Below are 19,981 nucleotides of genomic sequence, written 5' to 3' on the forward strand. Positions count from 1 at the left end.
GGCGCAGGGCGTCCAGGCCTGGGGACGCCCCCTGCCCCGGGCGGAGGGGCCCGGGAGGCGAGGACCGTGCGCGCGGGCGCGGGGCGCGGGTAGGACCGTGGCTGGCACGCTGGGCGCCTGGCTGCCCTGGGAACCGTCACCTGTGCCTCCCGGCTCTAACCCGCTTCCTGCCACGAGCTGGAGGGACTGAGGGAGGCAGCAGTGGGGACTGTAACCCCTAAACAGGTCCCCCGTGGGCAGTAGTGAAGTTGTCCTGGTGAGCTTCGGCCCCTGCGCGCGTGACCACCTGTGCAACTCCTTGGCCTGTGGAGGGAGGGCAGGGAGAGGGCTGGTTGACCCGTGAACACAGTTAGTGCTCCGAACAGAACAGGCGGGATGGACTGCCTGTTTCTTTGGAAGCTCCATCCCCCTCCTTCTAGAACAGGTGCCCGGGAACTAATGATAGGAAAAAAGTGCTGCCCCCGCCCCGCGCCCCGGCTAGATTTTGCGACTGGTTCTCCTCCACTGGTCCCTCGCTGGGAACACGGATCCCTTTTGCAGACTTGCAACGCGTGATGAAGCCGTTAGACGGGACCGCCGATGGTCTGTACCTTACTTTCAGGGTGCCCTGCGGTGCGCCCTCCCGGCACACAACTTCTGTCTTATTTTTGCCCTCGGCCTTTCTTGAGCTGAAATAGACCTGCTGAAGAATTGTGCTCAGCACAGTTGTTCCCGGGCAAGAGTTTGGACCCTGGGTGTGCAGCTGTCAGAGAAACGGAGGAAAGGCTTGGAAGAATAGCTCTTGTAAAGCGGTTTTCTATCCCGGCTCCTCCAGTGGCGCGCTTGGTGGGAAAACAGATACGGAAATGCTCTGGAGGGAAAACAGTGATAGATACATGCTTTGATGTTAAGATCCACGGAGCTCCAATACAAGGGGTTATGAAGTGCAGAAGGAAGGCATTTGGATAGTGATGCTCAAATATACTTAAGGGTACAATCAGTTAAAAAAGGGACCTTCCCCAATTGATTGTGCTCCTGCCTGGTGGGGAAAGTGGATGGTGGGTCTTGGTTCAGGTCTTAGCAGACTTCAGCATATATGGTAATAGGAGAGAGTCCGTCCAGGTCCTCAGTGGAGCCCTCGAGACTCCTGGTTCTCTGCGTTTCTCCAGGAACCTAGACTGTCTGGCCATGGGGACTGACATCCGAAAGTGGACGGTGCCCAGTGAGGGAGGCTGGACTCTCCAAGGGCAGAGTCTGATCTGCCAGAAGCAGTTCCTGGCCTTGTCTCAGGAGGAGGGTTTTCATTAACCCCCTTTTCATCATCGCAGCTTTGACAAGTATAAAGCCAGTCCATACTATGAAAAGGGCCGTTTCAAGTCAGTTACACACCCGCCATCTTCCTACAGGTCAGGGCTCTCAGGCCATAGACTTCCTACCACTTTCCAGGCTACAAAAGACATTTTTTTCTCAGTGGGGAATGTGACCCAGATGGTTAAGTCCATCAGTGGCAGGGAGCTTCCTGGGCCCGAGGAAAGCTGGGATGTTCGGAGGAAGTGGGTGTCATAGACACTCTGCAGACTTGAAGCTAGGTGACTAGATGTCATTTGAGGATGGACAGAAGTGTCCCTGCTAGGGACTCAGATTTGGGTCCAGTGTACAGCCCTATCTTCCATCCTTCCCCTGATTAGTCTCTCTCCTTCTGCCTTTTCACCTCCTCTACACCCCCTCCCATAAATATGGGGCCTGAGAAGACCCCTACCCCAGCATCTTAAGATAACAGTGACATGTCAATGGGAGGGGAGCGTGTGCCATTGAGCCCCCTGGATGGCATGCAAGTTGTAATTCTGTCTCAAATCACCTTTTCTTCCACTAGATAATGATAATTTCATTACATGATGCGCAGCAAGATTGCTCAAGGCCCAGGTTTTTTGAAATAATTTTTAAGATACTAATTAACATGTGTGAATCTGCAAGTGATTATTTTGCTTAAGGGATTGCCATTCAGCATACCTAACCATCTGAATAGTGACTTTTACTAACTTAGGAGCTCCTCTGCTTGAGGGTCCTTTCAGTATGAATAAAAAGTTTGGAATGTAGCCTAGTTTTGAAGACACTCTGACTTGGAGAGGCCAAGCGATTCACTTACAGTCACACAGCAGTTGAGGAACAGAGGAAGAGATGAACCTGAGGTGACCTGGCTCTTTGATCCCATCTCTGTCCCCCGGCGTTTGTGCCACTCTCTGGGGCAGCTTGTAATATTTATATAACCACGTGGGGAGTGGTACCTTCATAATGATCAAAGGTGATGCTTCTGTTTATTTACCTTGAAAACCATGCAGTGATTAAGTGTAACTTCTCAGAAGCCTGTTTTCTAACACACGTTGATTTTTCTTTTTTTTCCAATAAAAAGGACAGTTCTTTTACCAAACCAAAATAGAGGTGTACAGCAGGTGTATTATATAAATAACGTTTCTGATGTATGGAATCGGAGATCCCTTTTAGGAACCCCTAACGAAACTCAGTATAGATTCTCTCCTCAGATGGGACAGGAGCATTGTTAGGCTTAAGTCAGGAAGAATTAACACTGGAATAAAGGGAAATGTTAATTCTCGCAACAACAAAAGCAGTAATAATGCTAACCGGAATTTGGCACGTTCTCCAGTGCCAGGCCCCGGCCGAGTACCCTTTCTATGCGTTGCTACATTCAAGTTGAGCACACTCTTTGCAGACGCTTGAGCCTCCAGTGCAGAAGGAAAGCCCAAGTTGCCCTATTTACTTGTTGCTGATGAAGATCTCATTTTGATGTTTTCACAGCCAATTTGCTAAGGCGGATTTTCTTTTTCTTTCTATTTTTTTTTTTTTGCAGTCTGAATGGATTACTTTGTGTGTTTTGAGTGATTTAAAAGTGTTTAATTTTTATTTGGAGTCAGGAACCTGGTCCTCCTTTTCCAAAAGTGGTGTGGACAAAGTCCAGAGGTCCTTTGGAGGGAGTGGTTGAAGACATCCTCTCTCTTGAGATTCGTAGGGTGGTGAATGGTGATTAAGGAAAATTATACATATGTGTAAACAACTTGGAGCTACTCTTTGGCTTGGTTACTGTTGCCGCATAAGAGATCACTCCAAAATAATGGTGTGAAACGACTCCTTTATGTTCTTACTTGAGGATTCTTTGTGGCAGTGACTTAGGGAGGGCCTGGTGGGGAGGACTGGCCTCTGCTTGGCTGTGTCGGGGTCTCAGGTGGAGACATTCAAGGACTGGGTGACCTGACAGCTGGGCCTAAGTCGTCTGGAAGCAGCATCACTCCCATGTGTGGTGTTGATGCCAGCTGTTGGCTGGGCCCTCAGCTGGGCTGTCACCCCGGATATCTACATGTGGCCTCTCCATGTGCCTTTGTCTGAGCTTCCCCAGAACATGGCAGCTGGGCTCCGGGACAACAAGGTGGATGTGCCTGGCCTTTTTATGTGTCAGCCTCAGGTGTCGTGTGTACCACTGCCACTGCTTTCTGTTGATCAAGGAAGTGACAGATGTCAACCCGCAGTCACAGAGAGGGGACATAGATGCAACCACTTACTCAACGGAGGAGTGTCAGGACATATAGAAAAGTGGGCATGTGTGATGGAAGATGCTGTTGTGGTTGTCTTTGGGAAAAAACAGGATCCAAAGCGATGATGACTTAGGAGTGATTGTATATATTTCCCAAGATGGTAAAGGCAGATAATATATACATGTGTACATGTACACACATGCATACATACATGTGTGTATATATGTGTGTGATTATGTATATATGTGTAGTGTGGTATATGTGTGTGCAGTGTATATGTATATGTGTGTATGTATTTGTGTGTTTATGTATGTGCATGAGTATGTATATGTGTGTGTATGTTTATATGAGTATGTGTGTATGTATTTATGTGTGTGTGCATGCATGCTGATTTGTTTTAGTTGTGTCTGACTCTGCAACCTTATGGACTATAGCCCACCAGACTCCTCTGTCCATGGGATTCTCCAGGCAAGAATACTGGAGTGGGTTGCCATGCCCTCCTCCAGGGAATCTTCCCGACCCAGTGATCAAACCCACGTCTCTATGTCTCCTGTATCGGCAGGTGTGCTCTTTATCACTAGCACCACCTGGGAATCCCATGTATACGTGTGTGTATGTACGTATAGGTGTGCACGTCTGTGTGTACGTGCATGTGTATATGTATAAATGTGTATATATGGGTGTATGCATATATGCACAAGTATGTATATATGTGTCTATATGTTATATGTGTATGCATATGTGTGTATGTATGGATGGATGTATATATGTGTGCATATGTGTGTGTATCTGTATGAGTGTGTTTACAATTTCTATTGATAGATCACCCAATCATGGTAACACCACTGCTCGTCTTCCTGGTTGGGGGTCCAGAGATGGTGGACCCAGTGGGACTTGAGCTTCAGATTTCAGTGGCAGAGCTTTGTGGCTTCCTATCCCTCGGAGGGCCCTGATCATGACCTTTCAGTCCCTCCTGTAGATTCCCAGGGGTCGAGGCTGGCTGGACTCTCATCAAACTCTATCTTCCCTCTCCCCTGGCCGGGCAGGCCTTTCTTCTGCTCCGTAGACCCGACCCCAGACCCATAGCACATGCAGGCCACATTGTCACCACCCTACAGTTTATCCTCCACCCTTCACTTCCGGGACCAAGACCTTCCTGGCCAGACTGGATCCCCAGTTTGCTCTCTGAACACACTCTGTCTTCCCTTTGTAGCAGTTCCTGCAGTTGGCAATTATATATTTCGTTATGACTTGATTATGTATTCGTTATGACATCTCCTTTTCACCAGAGTCTAAGTTCCCAGGAGGTCAGGGGCCCTGTGAACTTTTCTCACCTTTGTCACCCCGTCACCCTACCCAGAGTAGATGCTCAAAAGGCATTTGTTCGGTGTGGAGGCTGTTTCGATGTCTGAGCGACAGTGCCTGTGATGAAACCCAGCGATTGTATGTCAGAGCCCAGCTTACAGGCACACACTAGTTTTCATGATTTCTAATTCTGCCTTCAACCCAGCAAATTTGATGTTGTTACCTATTTTGCATAGACTCACCCTGACCTGAGAAAGGTGGGTGCCTCCATCAGAGGCACTTCATTCAGTGGCAGGACTTGAACTGAAGCTGCCCGCATCAGAGCTGCATAGCCCCGGCCTCAGAGGACACAAATGGAAAGCAGGAGCCACTCTGTCTTTTCCAGTCGACTGGGGAGTGAAGGAGTAACAGAAGGTTGCTTTCATAGAAGCAGTATTTTAGAAAAACATTCCTTTTCAACCTTTTCTATTTTCTGCCTAAACATATATAGATGTGTCTCCTTCCTCCTGGCTTTTCTTAGCTGCTCATCAACCCAGATTTTTCTCAAAGATTTCCTCCTCTTGTGAGTCTTGAATCCTTGTGGGAAGATTTTTTTTTTTTTACCCTGGAGGGTTGGCAAAGCCCAAAGAATTGCAAAACCAGCCATTTGCGGAGGATTCCAAGGTCTGGTGGAAGTTGGCTGATAGGATAGGCTTTTGGCAACTCTCTTTTTCCTTCAGAAGATTTCTGTTTCTTGAGCAGAATAGTTTTGGAGGGGGGAATAAAAGGACACAGACGTTTATCCTGGAGGAACCGGGGTCTGCGAGGGTTCAGAAAATGTCCCTGAAGTCGCAGGGCAAATGGGTAGTCCTGCCAGGAAGGGAATTCGAGTTTTTCTGGCCTCTTCCAGCGTTCAGTTTCTGTAGAGCTTATTTGGGAATGGTTTTATTTTCTCATTTTCAGGGGTGTTACACGTGGTCCCATTTTGTGCCATCTGAGAATTAAGTATTGAGGATTCAGTGGAAGGAGATTTTCTATGCATGAAGCGGTGATGGGCACCATTCGGGCAGTTCGAATCATGGAGTTGTGATGTTTCAGATTTGGATGGCATCTCCCAGTCTCCCTCCTGCTGTGAGGTCCCTGTCTGTCTACACCTGTTCTCTCTTCATCCTCACCCCTGGGCTGGGTGATGCTTTTCATTGTTGCATGTCCTAGGGACTTCACTCACCTCCCTGGTCTTCCCAACCTTGCCCCCACCTCTGTAAATGGTCCCTTATGAAACTCCCTTCAACAGTATCCCTTGAGTGAGTTTCTGCCTGGACCCAACTGGTGTAAAACATAGGGATCTTCGTTGCTTCTTTCTGGAAATGTGTGGCAGGTTTTTGCTCATTGTTGCGCTGATAGCCGTGTCTGAGATGGATACCCACGGTATCCTCATGATGCTCTGACTTTTGTGGGAAGAGACACATTGAACAACTGATTTTCAAGAATTTTGAGAGACAAATGAGAAATACAGCATGATGTGGAGGAGGTCTTGGTCCAGGGTGGGAGATGCTGGAACCTGGAAAATAAAGGCGTTAGGGTTGGTGAAGAAAGGACAAAACCACAAATGTACAGAAAATGGGTAAAAGAAGCTGGAAGGCAGTTCCTAAAACAAACAAGCAAGCAAAAACATTTGCAAATGGCCTGTTGACACAAGTAAAAATTCTCAGCCTTGATAGTAACAGGAGAAGCTAAATTGTAAAATGACGAGTTACCATTTTATAGTATCAGACCAGCAAAAATGAAAACAAAGTGTTGCCAAAGATGCAGGGGAGACTGCTTCTCTTGTTTATGGCAAGTGAGGATGTGCCACGGTGCCCAGGATGGGGGGAGACTGCAGCAGACTGACAGGGTGCTAGGCATAGACCTCCTGTGATGCCTCTGCCTTTTAATGAGATCGATGTGCGGAAAGTGGGGAGGTAGGATGAGAATGGCAATACAAAGTATTTGAGACGTGGATAGAAATGCAACTTGTCTGGACCCATCTGTGACCACGGAACAGGTTGGTCCTGACCCTGGGAACTCCAGAGTGCAGGGATTAGGTGAGAGTTCAGGGGAACAGGGGAGAGGCCCCTGTCCCTTCTGGAGCATGCCCAAACCCATCCAGGTTGCTAATTGAAATTTATTTTACTTATTTATTTTTGGTTGTGCTGGTTCTTCGTCACTCTGCACGCTTTTCTCTAGTTGCGGCGGTTGGGGGCTACTCTCTAGTTGCAGTGCACAGGCTCTGGGACTCGAGGGCTTCAGTAGTTGCTCCCGGGCTCTAGAGCCAGAGGTTCAGTAGTTGTGGCACACGGGCTTAGTTGCTCCATGGCATGTGGGATCTTCTCGGACTGGGGATGGAAGCTGTGTCTCCTGCATTGGCAGGTTAATTCTTTACCACTGAGTCACCAGGGAAGCCCCTACAACTTGGGGATTTAAATCATGAGATCCAGCCAGCACGCTTGTTTGTCAATCACGCTTCTTTTCTGAGAGAGGGTGAACAAATAAAGTAAGCTCATCACCCGACCTACTTCCAGGGAATTTCATGTTGCAACTTTGTATTTTCCTTTTCCTTTTCCCCTGTGTGCTTCTGCTTGTTTGGCCTTGGCAGAAGTCATTTTCACGATCGTGACATGCATTGGAATCTAAACTTGGGAAGGACGGGAAGTACCAAGTGGGTTTCTTGAGCAGGATTTTGACGTAAGAACAAAGGTCATGGGGATGAGCATGGGGGACCAGGAGACGGAGTGCCCCACTGGCCATCAGGGAGTCACTAGCACTGGTCTCTCTGTATTCTTCCTCAGATTCTTTTCCATTATAGTTTATTATAAGATAATGAATATAGTTCCCCATGCTAAACAGTAGGTCCCTGTTGTTTATTTTATATGTATGTATGATAATCCCATACTCCTAATTTATCCTCCCCTTTGGTAACCATAAATTGTTTTTTATGTCTGTGAATCTGTTTCTGTTTTGTAAGTAAGTTCATTTGTTACCACTTTTTTAGATTCCACATTTAAGTGATATCATATGCTATTTGTCTTTATCTGTCTGACTTATTATGACAGTCTCTAGGTCCGTGCATGTTGCTGGAGATGGCATGATTTCATTCTTTTCTAGGGATGATTTTCATTCTTTTTTACCCCATGGTGTATATGGACCACATCTTCTTTATCCATCCGTCTCTTGATGGACGTTAGGTTGTTTCCATGCTTGACTACTGTTAACTAGCGCTCCTATGAACATTAGAGTGCATGCATCTTTTCAGATCAGAGTCTTCTCCAGATGCATGCCCAGGAAAGGGATTGCTGGGTCATATGGTAACTCTATTTTAAGTTACTACTAGAGTCATTTTAATCGGGTTTCCTCAGTGGCTCAGTGGGTAAGAATCTGCCTGCAATGCAGGAGATGTCAGTTTGATCCCTGGGTTGGGAAGATCCCCTGGAGGAGGAAATGGCAACCCACTCCAATATTCTTGCTTAGGAAATCCCATGGACAGAGGAGCCTAGCAGGATATAGTCCATGGGGTCACAAAGAGTCAGACATGACTGAGTGACTGAACACACACACACACACACACACACACACACACACACACACAGAGTGTCATTTTTAAGAAAGAACATGAAATGCTCATTTTGGAACATTTTGACTTTGATTACTGGTAGGACACCTAGGTGGATATATAGTGGGTGGTTGAAAGTCAAGACTATAAGTAGCTGCTGCAGGTAAAGGTCTGTGACGGTTTGCATGAGGGTTGGAATCACACCTTTGGTGAGTTCTGTGCGTCTCAGTCTTCTGCACATGTTGTAATCACCAGGGAACTTTAAACCTTGCATCTGGGTCCTACCAGCTGGGGATTGTGATATAATGCCCTAGGGTATAGCTTGGACATTGGGATTTTTCTAAAGGGGGGCAGATGGGTCTACCTTGCAGCCAACACTGGGCACCACTGGCCGCAATCAGGTCAGTTTCTTATTGCAGCCACCTCAGTGCTCTTGGTGGCTCAGCTGTGAGATACACTGGGCTTAATTTTTCTATTCTGAACATGACTTAATATTTGGTGGCTTGGTATTCTAAGCCTTCACCATTAACTGAAGCCCAGACTTTCCTCTGGTTGCCTTCATTTCCTCCTCATGTGCCCAGAGTATGAAAGTGTTAGTTGCCCACTTGTGTCTGACTCTTTGCGACCCCATGGACTGTAGCCCGCCAGGCTCCCCTGTCCATGGATTCTCCAGGCAAGCATACTGGCATAGGTAGCCATTCCCTTCTCCAGGGGATCTTCCCGACCCAGGAATTAAAGCCGGGTCTTCCGCATTGCAGGCAGATTCTTTACCATCTGAGCCACGGGGGAAGCCCTCATGTGCAGATATTCTGTCCAGCGCTCTTTTGGAAGAAGTCTTTTCCAGATTCTTCTGCCCGTTCTAATCTGGACGGGTGGCTTGTTAAATCTGCTGCCCAGCTGTCATCTTGACATCTTTCTTCAGTTTCATCCTCCATGTGTTGTTTTTTTTTTCTCCAGCTTTCCTTATGTTGAAAGCCATTTTTCCTGGAACCCACATAGGTATCTCTCTTAGTTTATTTCTTCATTTTTGGTATGCATTTTTGGGATACCACACTCACAGTGCCTCCTAAGACAGGGGTGTGGGAATCAAAACAAAGGTTTGAGATGTTGTGGGCTTGACAATATGTTAATTCTACCCCCACACTTAGAAGAGTGTTAGACTGGATCAGGGTTTAGGTTGGAGCATGTTTTCTTTAGAATTTTGTAGGCTTAGCTCTTCTAGCCTCCAGTGTTGCCTCTGAGAAGTTTGATGGTGTCTTAGTTTTTTATTGTTTTAATTGTTTTCTCACTCTCTAAAAGCATGTGTGCTCACTGCTTTGTTCCTGATGTGCAGTTGTATCACAGTTATATGGCTGTTGCAGTTCATGTATTTTCTTGGGTACATTCACCTGGTTCTTTTATCCTGAAAGCTAATGTCCATTAGGTCTGGGAACTTGTCTGTCATTTCCTCTACTCTAACTTCCTTGGGTTCTAAAATCACTGAGGATGGTGACTGCAGCCATGAAATTAAAAGATTCTCCTTAGAAGGAAAGCTATGATAAACCTAGACAGTATATTAAAAAGCAGAGATATCACTTTGCTGACAAAGGTCTGTATAGTCAAAGCGATGGTTTTTCCAGTAGTCACATATGGATGTGAGAGTTGGATCATAAAGAAGACTGAGTGCTGAAGAATTGATGCTTTCAGATAGTGATGCTGGAGGAGACTCTTGAGAGTCTCTTGGACTGCAAGAAGATCAAACAAGTTAATCCTAAAGGAAATCAGTCCTAAATATTAATTGGAAGGACTGATGCTGAAGCTGAAACTCTAATACTTCGGCCACCTGATACGAGGACCTGACTCATTGGAAAAGACCCTGATGCTGGAAAAGATTGAAGGCAGGAGGAGAAGGGGACAACAGAGGATGAGATGGTTGGATGGCATCACTGACTCTATGGACATGAGTTTGAATAAGCTCCAGGAGTTGGTCATGAACAGGGAAGCCTGGCGTGGTACAGTCCATGGGGTCACAGAGTCGGACATAACTGAGCAATTGAACAACGACAACCCTAAGTTCTTTGCTTACTCTTTCTGGATTATGTATTATTGGGTGTTTGACTTCCTGCATTGATCTTTTTTATTATCTCTTCTCTCCTATTTTTTTCTCATCCTTCTGTTCTAATTTCTGTAGGTTTTCTTAATCATACCCTCTAATTCTTTTTTTTTTCCCCTCTAATTCTTATGCCAGGCTTTTTATTTCTGCTGTCATATTTTTACCTTCTGAGAGCTCTTTTTTCCTCTGCAAGTTATTTTTAGTACCATCCTGTTCTGCTTCATCAATACAGTATCATCTTTTATATCCCTAAGTATATTAATAGTAGTCTGTGGTTTTCTTTTCTTTGAATGAACTCTCTGTCTCCCAGTTGCTCTTGTCTGTTGTTGTTTTCCCTATTATGTGCTTTCTTCTTACGTCAAGGGACCTGTCGCCTCTGCTCGTATTTAAGTGAGCCCCGTTAACAAGGAGGCTGGGAACCATGCACATGGGCGGGGGGGAGGATCTGCTGATGGTGCCTGTGTAAGGTGACCTGACTGGCTGTGTCCCTGGATAGTGCTCCTAGTTTTAGATCTTTATCAGAGGGCGGTCAGATTTCCCAGAGGAGAGTCCCCTGGTGTCCTGTCCTAAGGACAAAAACCTGGTTATTCCCAGGAATCCAGTGGGGGAGGAGGTGGTGGTTGAGTGTGTAGGGGGGCTGTTCAGCAGAAACACTCCTATACCCAAGGACAGTTGTTCAAAAGAGCTGACAGTTTATTCTGATACGTTGCAGGACCATCTGAAGCTGCCTCGAGTCTCCCCCCGCCTTCCTCTCCTCCCTTCCTGCTGTCCCCCTTTTCTCTCCAGTGTGTGTGCTCAGTGGCTCACTCATGTCCGCCTCTTCCTGGCCCCATGGACTGTAGCCCGTGAGGCTCCTCTGTCCATGGAATTTCCCAGGCAGGAATACTGGAGTGGGTTGTCATCTTCTCCTCCAGAGGATCCTCCTGACCCAGGGATTCAACCTCTGTCTCCTGCGTTGGCAGGCGGATTCTTTACCACTAGTGCCAACTGGGAAGCCCCTTTTAACTCCTATGCACATGAAACTGGTAAGGGTTGTTGTCTTTTAAGAGGGCTGATGGTCGGGGTTGGGGGAAGGCATAGATTTTACCATATCCTTTCTTATTCATTGAAAAATATTATTGAGATAATTGTAGAGTCACAGGCAGTGGCAAGAAATAACGCTGTTTCTTCTGATGGTAAACTATTGCAAAACTTGAGTGAAGTATAATTTCATAACCAGAGTAGGGACACATTGATGCAGCCTACCAACCTTATTCATTTATATTGTATGTGTACCAACCCAGTCAAAATATTGAACTGACCCAACGTCACAAAGATGACTTGTGTTGATCCTCTGTAACCATACACACTCCAGGTACCTTTTTGTATAAAACGAACAGTCACGTTAAGTAACTCCTATCACCTATTCCAAAAATTAAGCTTATGAGAAAATTATATGTCATACAAATATTCTATTCTTGGTGCTATTACACCTGACTTATCCTTAAAAAAGAAAAGAAAATGATAACTTGAAGAATTAAGGGCAATTTCCCCACCAGTAATGTTGCTGTACTCCAAAGACTGCTTGTAAGTTGAGGGGCAGGGGGACGAGTGTGAAGAAGGTCAGTCTGTCTCAGTGAAGTTAGGGGGGACATCGGGGGAGGAGGTGGCCTCCATCCTTGCAGTTTGATCACTTTCGGGTACAGTAACCTGAGCTAAGTGCCAGATAAAGGCCATGCATGGCTAGTTAACAGTTTTCTTTGATGAATAATTTTTGTCTGTCATTTGCACAGTATTTCTGAATAAATGCTCCATGAAAATAATTCACCCAAACACTTGCCTCCTTCAGGAAGTTTAGACATGCCCTTTGAGACATTGCTTTTACCATTATTCACCACTGTTTGTTGACTGCTGGAGAATACTGGGGATGGAGATCGTGGGCACTTTAGTATGTTAACATCTGATCTTATGTTTGAGGAAACTGATGTGAAAGAGAATTTAAACTGGAAACAGAATCCTGGTTTTCTGACTTATTGCTTAGTAAATACTTAAGACAAAAATAGCAGAAAATTCAGATTAGAAATATATTTGATACATATGGACTGGGTGAAATTATTTCAAATTCTGAAATGCTGGTATCTTGCTGGGAATTATATGTCCTGTGGTGTGGTCATTAAATGGGGAAACTTAGGGATTTTTAGAGTGAGTTACTTCCTGTAGCATATCGATTTGTTTGTTCAGAAATCTTGGTCCATGGAACACTTTTAGCTTACTTTAGGAGAAAGGTAAAATTTTGGCTTACCTTGGCTTACCTTTTACCTGGGTAGTCACTTCATATAGCCATGAGAATGATTGGTCATTTTAAAAATTAGTGTCCATTAATTTTTCTTGTTAGGGGTCTTTGAGTTTATAAGATTTCAACTATTTTCACCCCTCATGTTGTAATTCTAGTCTGTGATCTGAACATGACTTCCGAAGTTTCGTAGGATCTTAATAACCCCAGCTTTGAAAGTTAATGACCTTCTGCATTATGACGGTTTGCTCATTTGACATCACAAGTGTTTGTTGGGATACATACAGAAAGAAAACTCATTGAACCTACTTTTGATAAATCTGGGCATGAGGACAGGTTGGTTTCAGTAATTTCCAGGGTTGTGATGTTGATATGTTTCCTCCCATACATATTATAAAATTGCTGTAATACTATGGATAAGGTCTTGAATCCTGCTTTTAAAATTAAAAGCAACTGAATACACAGTGGAACTGACTGATGGTCAGAACAGAACTGTCACCCCTCAAAATCCCCCTTAAACTATCCACTTGTATCACACTGTACCCACCCCAACCCCCTGTACTCTGCCACCGTACTTTTGTCTTTTATGAATGTCATACAGATGGAATGCTACAGTATGTAATCTTTTGACACTAGAATCTTCCTTTGTTGAGAATTTTTATCAGAAGTGGATATTGAAGTTCATCACATGATTTACCTGCATGAAATGATTCAATCTCGTGGTTTTTCTTCTTTAGACAGTTAATGTGGTGGATTGCATGGATTGGTTTTTGAATATAGAATCAGCCTTGCATACCACAGATAAGCCCTACTTGACAAGGGTGTTTTTTTCATGGTGTATTTTTCTGGATTTGAATTGATCATATTTTCTTGAGGACTTTTATATCTGTGATCACCCAGGATACCTGCCCTAGGTTTCTTTTCTAGTATTATCTTTGTCTGGTTTTGTTGGGTCCACGCAATGAAACAGGAGGTATTTCCTTCTGTTTTCTGGAAAAGATTGTGTAGTGTTGGTGGAGTCTGCTTTTAAACTTGTTATAAAGATTTCTCCATGGCATGAAACCTAAAAATTAATTTTAATGTCTACATAGTAATATTATTAAAATCACAGTATTTCTTAGTATTGTGTGACGTTATTATATATTTACAATATATAAATGTATATGGGGGCTTCCTATATATATTTGCAGGCGATGAAGAATCTGCCTGCAGTGCAGAAGTTGCAGGAGATGCAGGTTTGATCCCTGGGTCGGGAAGATCCCTTGAAGGCAGGTACGGCAACCCACTCCAGTATTCTTGGCTGGAGAATCCCATGGACAGAGGAACCTGGCGGGCTGCTGTCCATAGGGTCGCCAAGAGTCGGACACAACTGAAGTGACCGAGCATGCACAAGAACATACACACACACATATATAATACTTCTTACAAGTTAAGTGAAATATATTGAACACTTGGCATGTTTGGGGCACTGTTCCAAGTGCTTTCCCTGTACCAGTGGAATAGGTACAATTAGTTTAAGTCAGTTGCTCGAGCTCACAAAGTTTCTATGTGGCCAAGTAGGCTGTGGGCTCAGGCTGTTGGATTCCACATCTCATGGTTTTAACTGTGACATTGTATCCTCTGATTATGCCAGAATTTGTTTATTTAGGCCTCCATTTGAGATAGTGAGGTATTTTCCATGTCTTCACCGTGATGGTTGTTCTTGTGCTGAGGTCTTTGATGGCCTCTTTAGGCTGGGTCCCTGGAAATACTGTTTCACTGTCAGAGTGTGGGCCCATTGTAAAGGCTACCACACACCACTGACTGACTTTCCAGGAATCTGAATGAATTAGAAATTCTAACAGCACTGTTTGGGAGTGCTCAATTCAGTGTTCCCTGCCAGAATTGAGGATTGTGATAATTTTACACATTTTAAATTCAATTTGATGGCAGACGGACAGTATCTCATTGCTTTAGTTTGCCTTCCTTCTTTGCTAGTAAAACTGAATTGTTTTTTATTTTAAGAAATTGATTGCTAACAAGAGTGAAATATATTTTGAACCCAACAGAACAAAACAAAATTAAAACCTGCCATCATTTCAAAGCAAAGAAGAAAGATTCAAAAATAATTTGCAGAAATTCCTCAGGTGACCAGTTACTAATACCAACTGCTAGAGATACTCATTTTCAAACAGTTAATTATTGTCATCAAATAGATGTTAAACAAATTGAATCTAACTTTTTAAAATTTAAAATGTTTGCTTCTATATTTCTCTGCTTGATATATTTATCAGTGTTAATACATAGATAACCTGAGTTTTATATCTTTATCATGCTTAAGGCTTATATTCATAATTTTCTCATTGAATAAAGTAAATGGCTCCCACATATTTCAGTGTTTTATAATTATCTAACATGAAAATATTTTATTTTGTAATTATTTTTAAAGATTCTTATTGATCATTTGTATTTTTTTGCTTGTGAGAAAAATTTGTTCATGTCAGTTCTCCTTTTTTTCCCCCAATGGAATAATAGTGTTTTTCTCAGTAATCTGTAAGAGTTCTTTATATAGCCTATGTATAAATCTTTTATCTTGTTTTGTAAATTTTGCCTGGATTTTTGGCATACAGAAAAAATTATTTTTATCTAGTCAGAACTCTCTTTTCCCTTTTATTTTTTTTTCATTGTTTATCCTCAGATCCAGGATCTCAATTATATATTTATATCATGTAATCCTTTGGTCTCCCCCTCCTCATTTTTATGGTTTAATGTTTTAAAAAACTAACCCTTTACTTAATTTGAAATTTATCTTAGTAGGAGCTGCTGCTGCTGCTAAGTCGCTTCAGTCGTGTCCGACTCTGTGTGACCCCATAGACAGCAGCCCACCAGGCTCCCCCATCCCTGGGATTCTCCAGGCAAGAACACTGGAGCGGGTTGCCATTTCCTTCTCCAATGCATGAAAGTGAAAAGTGAAAGTGAAGTCGCTCAGTCATGTCCGACCCTCAGGGATCCCATGGACTGCAGCCTACCAGGCTCCTCCACCCATGGGATTTTCCAAGCTGGAGTAGGGTGCCATTGCCTTCTCCATCTTAGCAGATTAACAGATTTCACACAAATTGTTTATTGACTAATATTTCCTTTATCCTCACATTTGTAGTGTCACCTGTAGCCCATGCTTAAAGCTGTTCTTGTGATATCTACTTAGTTCTATTTCCCCATTAATTAATCATTGTAGTTTGTTCACATGTGAATTATCTGATGGGACAAAACTCCTCACCTCTTGTTTGGGGGGAAAAATCATTTGCTAGTATTCATTTATCCTTGTGGGTGAACTTTAGAATCTCTGTTAAATTTTGTCCAAATGCCTGTAGGTTTTGACAAATTTATAAAAAAGAACTGTGAAAATGCAACATTTTACAGCATTGATTCATCTCATAGTGTGCTTCTTAATCAAGGCTTTAAAAAAATCTGTCAAGATTCATGATTATTTTCCTATATTTTTCTTACATTTATTTGTGAAAGTTCTTCTGTTATTATTTATTGTTGCTATTGTTTTGTTTTTATATCTATTTTTGAAATGTTTTTTCTTTAAAATTTCTTAATTTTATTTGTAAATGTTAAGCTATGTAAATAATAATAAAAACAATAATTTGCTACTATGGAGGATTTTTAAGATTCATTCTATATTCGAATAGCTTTTTAGTATCACTTGTCAGTTAATCTAGTTATTTTTCATTATGCAATGGAACTTTCCTTTTATTTCTAGTTTTCTAAGAGTTTTTGAAAAAGCAGCCATGAATGTTGTTTGCAGTCAAATGCCTTGTTAACATTTATTGACGTGTTTAATGTAGATCAGTCCTGGGTGTTCACTGGAAGGACTGATGCTGAGGCTGAAACTCCAATACTTTGGCCACCTCATGTGAAGAGATATTGGAAAAGACTCTGATGCTGGGAGGGATTGGGGGCAGGAGGAGAAGGGGACGACAGAGGATGAGATGGCTGGATGGCATCATCGACTCCATGGACATGAGTTTGGGTAAACTCCGGGAGCTGGTGATGGACAGGGAGGCCTGGCGTGCTGTGATTCATGGGGTCGCAAAGAGTCGGACACGACTGAGCGACTGAACTGAACTGAATGTAACATAATGTCAGTAAATCCATATTAAATTGCTCCTGAAATAAATCTTAGGTAGCTATATTTTTTCTTTTAAAATGATGTTAGATTTTATTGATTCATATTTTATATAGAAATTTTTCTTTTTGTATTCATGATATAGTGACATATAACTTCCTTGCCAGGATTTGGTGTTATCACTACACTTGCTTTACAAAGCAAATTGATGATTCTCATGTTTTTCTACATTCTACAATATTTTATGAAGCGTGGGAATAATCTGCAACTTTAGAATTTGAAAGAACACTTTGTAGCACTGCCTGGCCTAGAGTTTCTTGAGGGTAATTTTGGACAAACTTTTCAATTTCTTCCCTTGCTGCTTTTCTGTGTAGGTAATTTGTTTTCCCAGAAAAGCACTAGTCTCTTTAAGATTTTGTAAATGAACAAAATTATGCATTGCATTTTAACTTGTTCTGTAATGCTGATTATGTAACATTTTCTCGTTTCTGACTTACGTGTTTCTCTTTCTTTTCTCCTTGGTCAAATCCGACTGTATTTAGTTTGTTTTATTATTTTTGGATGACCCATCTCATGTGTATCTTTGCAGTTTTGCTTTTTCTCCTATTTTATGAGTCATTGATTATGTCTTTAATAGTTCTTTAAAATCTTATTAATTCTTTTGGTTTCTTTTCTAATTTCTTGACTTATGTGCTTTATTTATATGTTTTTATTCTTTGTTGCTAATGATACATTTGGGGCTTCCCAAGTGGCGCCAGGGGTTAAGAACCCGCCTGCCAATGTAGAAGACATAAGAGACGTGGGTTTGATCCCTGGGTCAGGAAGATCCCCTGGAGGAGGGCATGACAACCCACTCCAGAGTTCTTGTCTGGAAATCCCTATGGACAGAGGAGCCTAGTAGGTACAGTCCATAGGGTTCCAAAGAGACAGACACGGCTGAGCCATTTAGCACAGCTCAATGACACATTTGTCTCTGAGAGCAGCTTTGCTGCTACCGCTAAGTCGCTTCTGTCATGTCTGACTCTGTGCGACCCCATAGATGGCAGCCCACCAGGCTCCGCCGTCCTTGGGATTCTCCAGGCAAGAACACTGGAGTGGGTTGCCATTTCCTTCTCCAATGCATGAAAGTGAAAAGTGAAAGGGAAGTCGCTCAGTCATGTCTGACTCTTAGCGACCCCATGGACTGCAGCCTACCAGGCTCCTCCATCCATGGGATTTTCCAGTCAAGAGTACTGGAGTGGGGTGCCATTGCCTTCTCCGGAGAGCAGCTTTAGATTCACCTTAAAAGTTTTAAAATGTCATGCGGCCATTCTTGTACTTTTCAGATAGCCTTGTAGTTTCTTTCTTTCTTTTTTTTGCAATTAGTTGTTTAGGGAAGTGATTTTTAATTTCTAAGTTGTCAGGGTGCTTATATGTATATATTTTAAAATACCAGTTTCTGATTTTCTTTCATTTTGTCCAGAGAATAGGACCTTTGATTGGAATATGACCCTCTGCTACCTGGTAGTTTGAATATTTAGATGGATCTTTATTCATATAATTTTGATCAGTTGATAGGTCTTCCCAGGTGCATGAAAACCTGCAACCCTAGTTCCTATCCTCCCTGCGGTTCTTTCTGTCCTCCCTTCTCTTATTCTCCAAGAGGCAGTATACCCTCATTCATATCCCTTTTGCTGGTTAACTTGTATTTCCAGGAATTGGGGGTCTCAGTGATTGGATATAGAAAGACATATTCTTGGGGTGAGGGGTCCTGTTGCAAGTGGTTTCTTTCAGCAGCTTGTTTCTGGGAGAGGGTTCCCATCTGGTGGTCCGCCTGTCACATCCCATTCTGGTGTTTCAGGGGCTCATCCACACTCAGCATCTTTTATGTCTTCCTGGGTTTTTGTTTTTTCTTTTTTCAGTGAGACCGCAGGAAAGGGTGAATCACGTGACATGTGCTAATTACCATAATATCCCAGAATGCCTGTTCAGATTTTAGCTTAAAATTTCTAGTTTGTTGCAATGAAGTTATCATGGATAGAGGGACTCAGCAGCAGGTAGGTTGATCTCATATTCACCACCTGGTCATTGTGTTTTCTAGGTTCACACCTCTGTCACATATGTTACCTCCTTAATTATTTCCAGAAAACCATGGATTAGGTACCAATACCCTTGTTTGAGTTATGGTGACATGTTCAAAGTCTCACATGTAGGCAGGGGTAGTTTCCATTGTGATAAACATCCCTGAAGGGCTTCTCTGGTGGCTCAGTGGTAAAGAACCTGCCTGCCAGTGCAGGAGATGTAGGTTCGATCCCTGGGTAAGGAAGATCCCCTGCAGAAGGAAATGGCAACCCGCTCCAATATTCTTGCCTGGGAAATCCCATGGACAGAGGACCCTGGCAGGCTACAGTTCACGGGGTCGCAAAGACTCAGACATGACTTAGCGACTGAACAACAACAACAAACATCTCTGAAGAAAGATATTGTTGAAGATTTCCTGTTGGGGATTTCAACCATAAGCTGCCCCAGTGTGGTGTGCAGTAATACTCCCCCTTCCTCTCAAAGACGTCCATGACCAACAGCTAACACCAAAAAACTATTCAACCATAGCGTGAATCTCAAAACATTTCCAATGGTAGCAAATGATTATTTTTATTATTATTTACATAGCCGAACATTTAAGAATAAAGTATGTAAGAATAAAACTAAGAAACTTTAAAGTATTTCAAGCTCCAGAGCCCATGAATGTGTTCCATTCTGTGGGGGTGGTGTGGTGGAGGTGGGGGGATTAAGGTGGCAGGTGGTGTTAGGGTTATTAATCAGCTGATCTTGAGCTGGGAGATGATCCTGTGTTATCCAGGTGGGCCCACTAATCATCACAAGGGTCCTAACCCATGAAAAGAGGAGACAGAAGTCAGGGAAGGTGATACCGTTCCTGGCTTGAGGATGGAAGGGGGCGAGGAGCCAAGGACAGTGGGCTGCCTAGGATCTGGTGGGAAAGGCAGATGAGGGCTTCTCTCCTGTAGCCTCTGGATGGAGCCTGTCCTCGCCAGCACTCTGAATTTAGCCTGTGAGACTCCTTTTGGACTTCTGACCCCCATAAATGCAAGTGTTTGGTCTGTCTCAAGCC

General features: G+C 43.4%; 1 protein-coding gene across 3 annotated transcripts in view; it reads left to right on the top strand.

Moving 5' to 3' along the window:
• The window catches only part of SLC24A3 (solute carrier family 24 member 3), a 441,573-nt gene that overhangs the window by 12,081 nt on the left and 409,511 nt on the right, over positions 1-19,981 (top strand). The gene's annotated exons all lie outside the window — the stretch shown is intronic.

This window comes from Bos indicus, chromosome 13 (genome assembly GCF_029378745.1).
Source record: "Bos indicus isolate NIAB-ARS_2022 breed Sahiwal x Tharparkar chromosome 13, NIAB-ARS_B.indTharparkar_mat_pri_1.0, whole genome shotgun sequence".
Lineage (NCBI taxonomy): Eukaryota > Metazoa > Chordata > Mammalia > Artiodactyla > Bovidae > Bos > Bos indicus.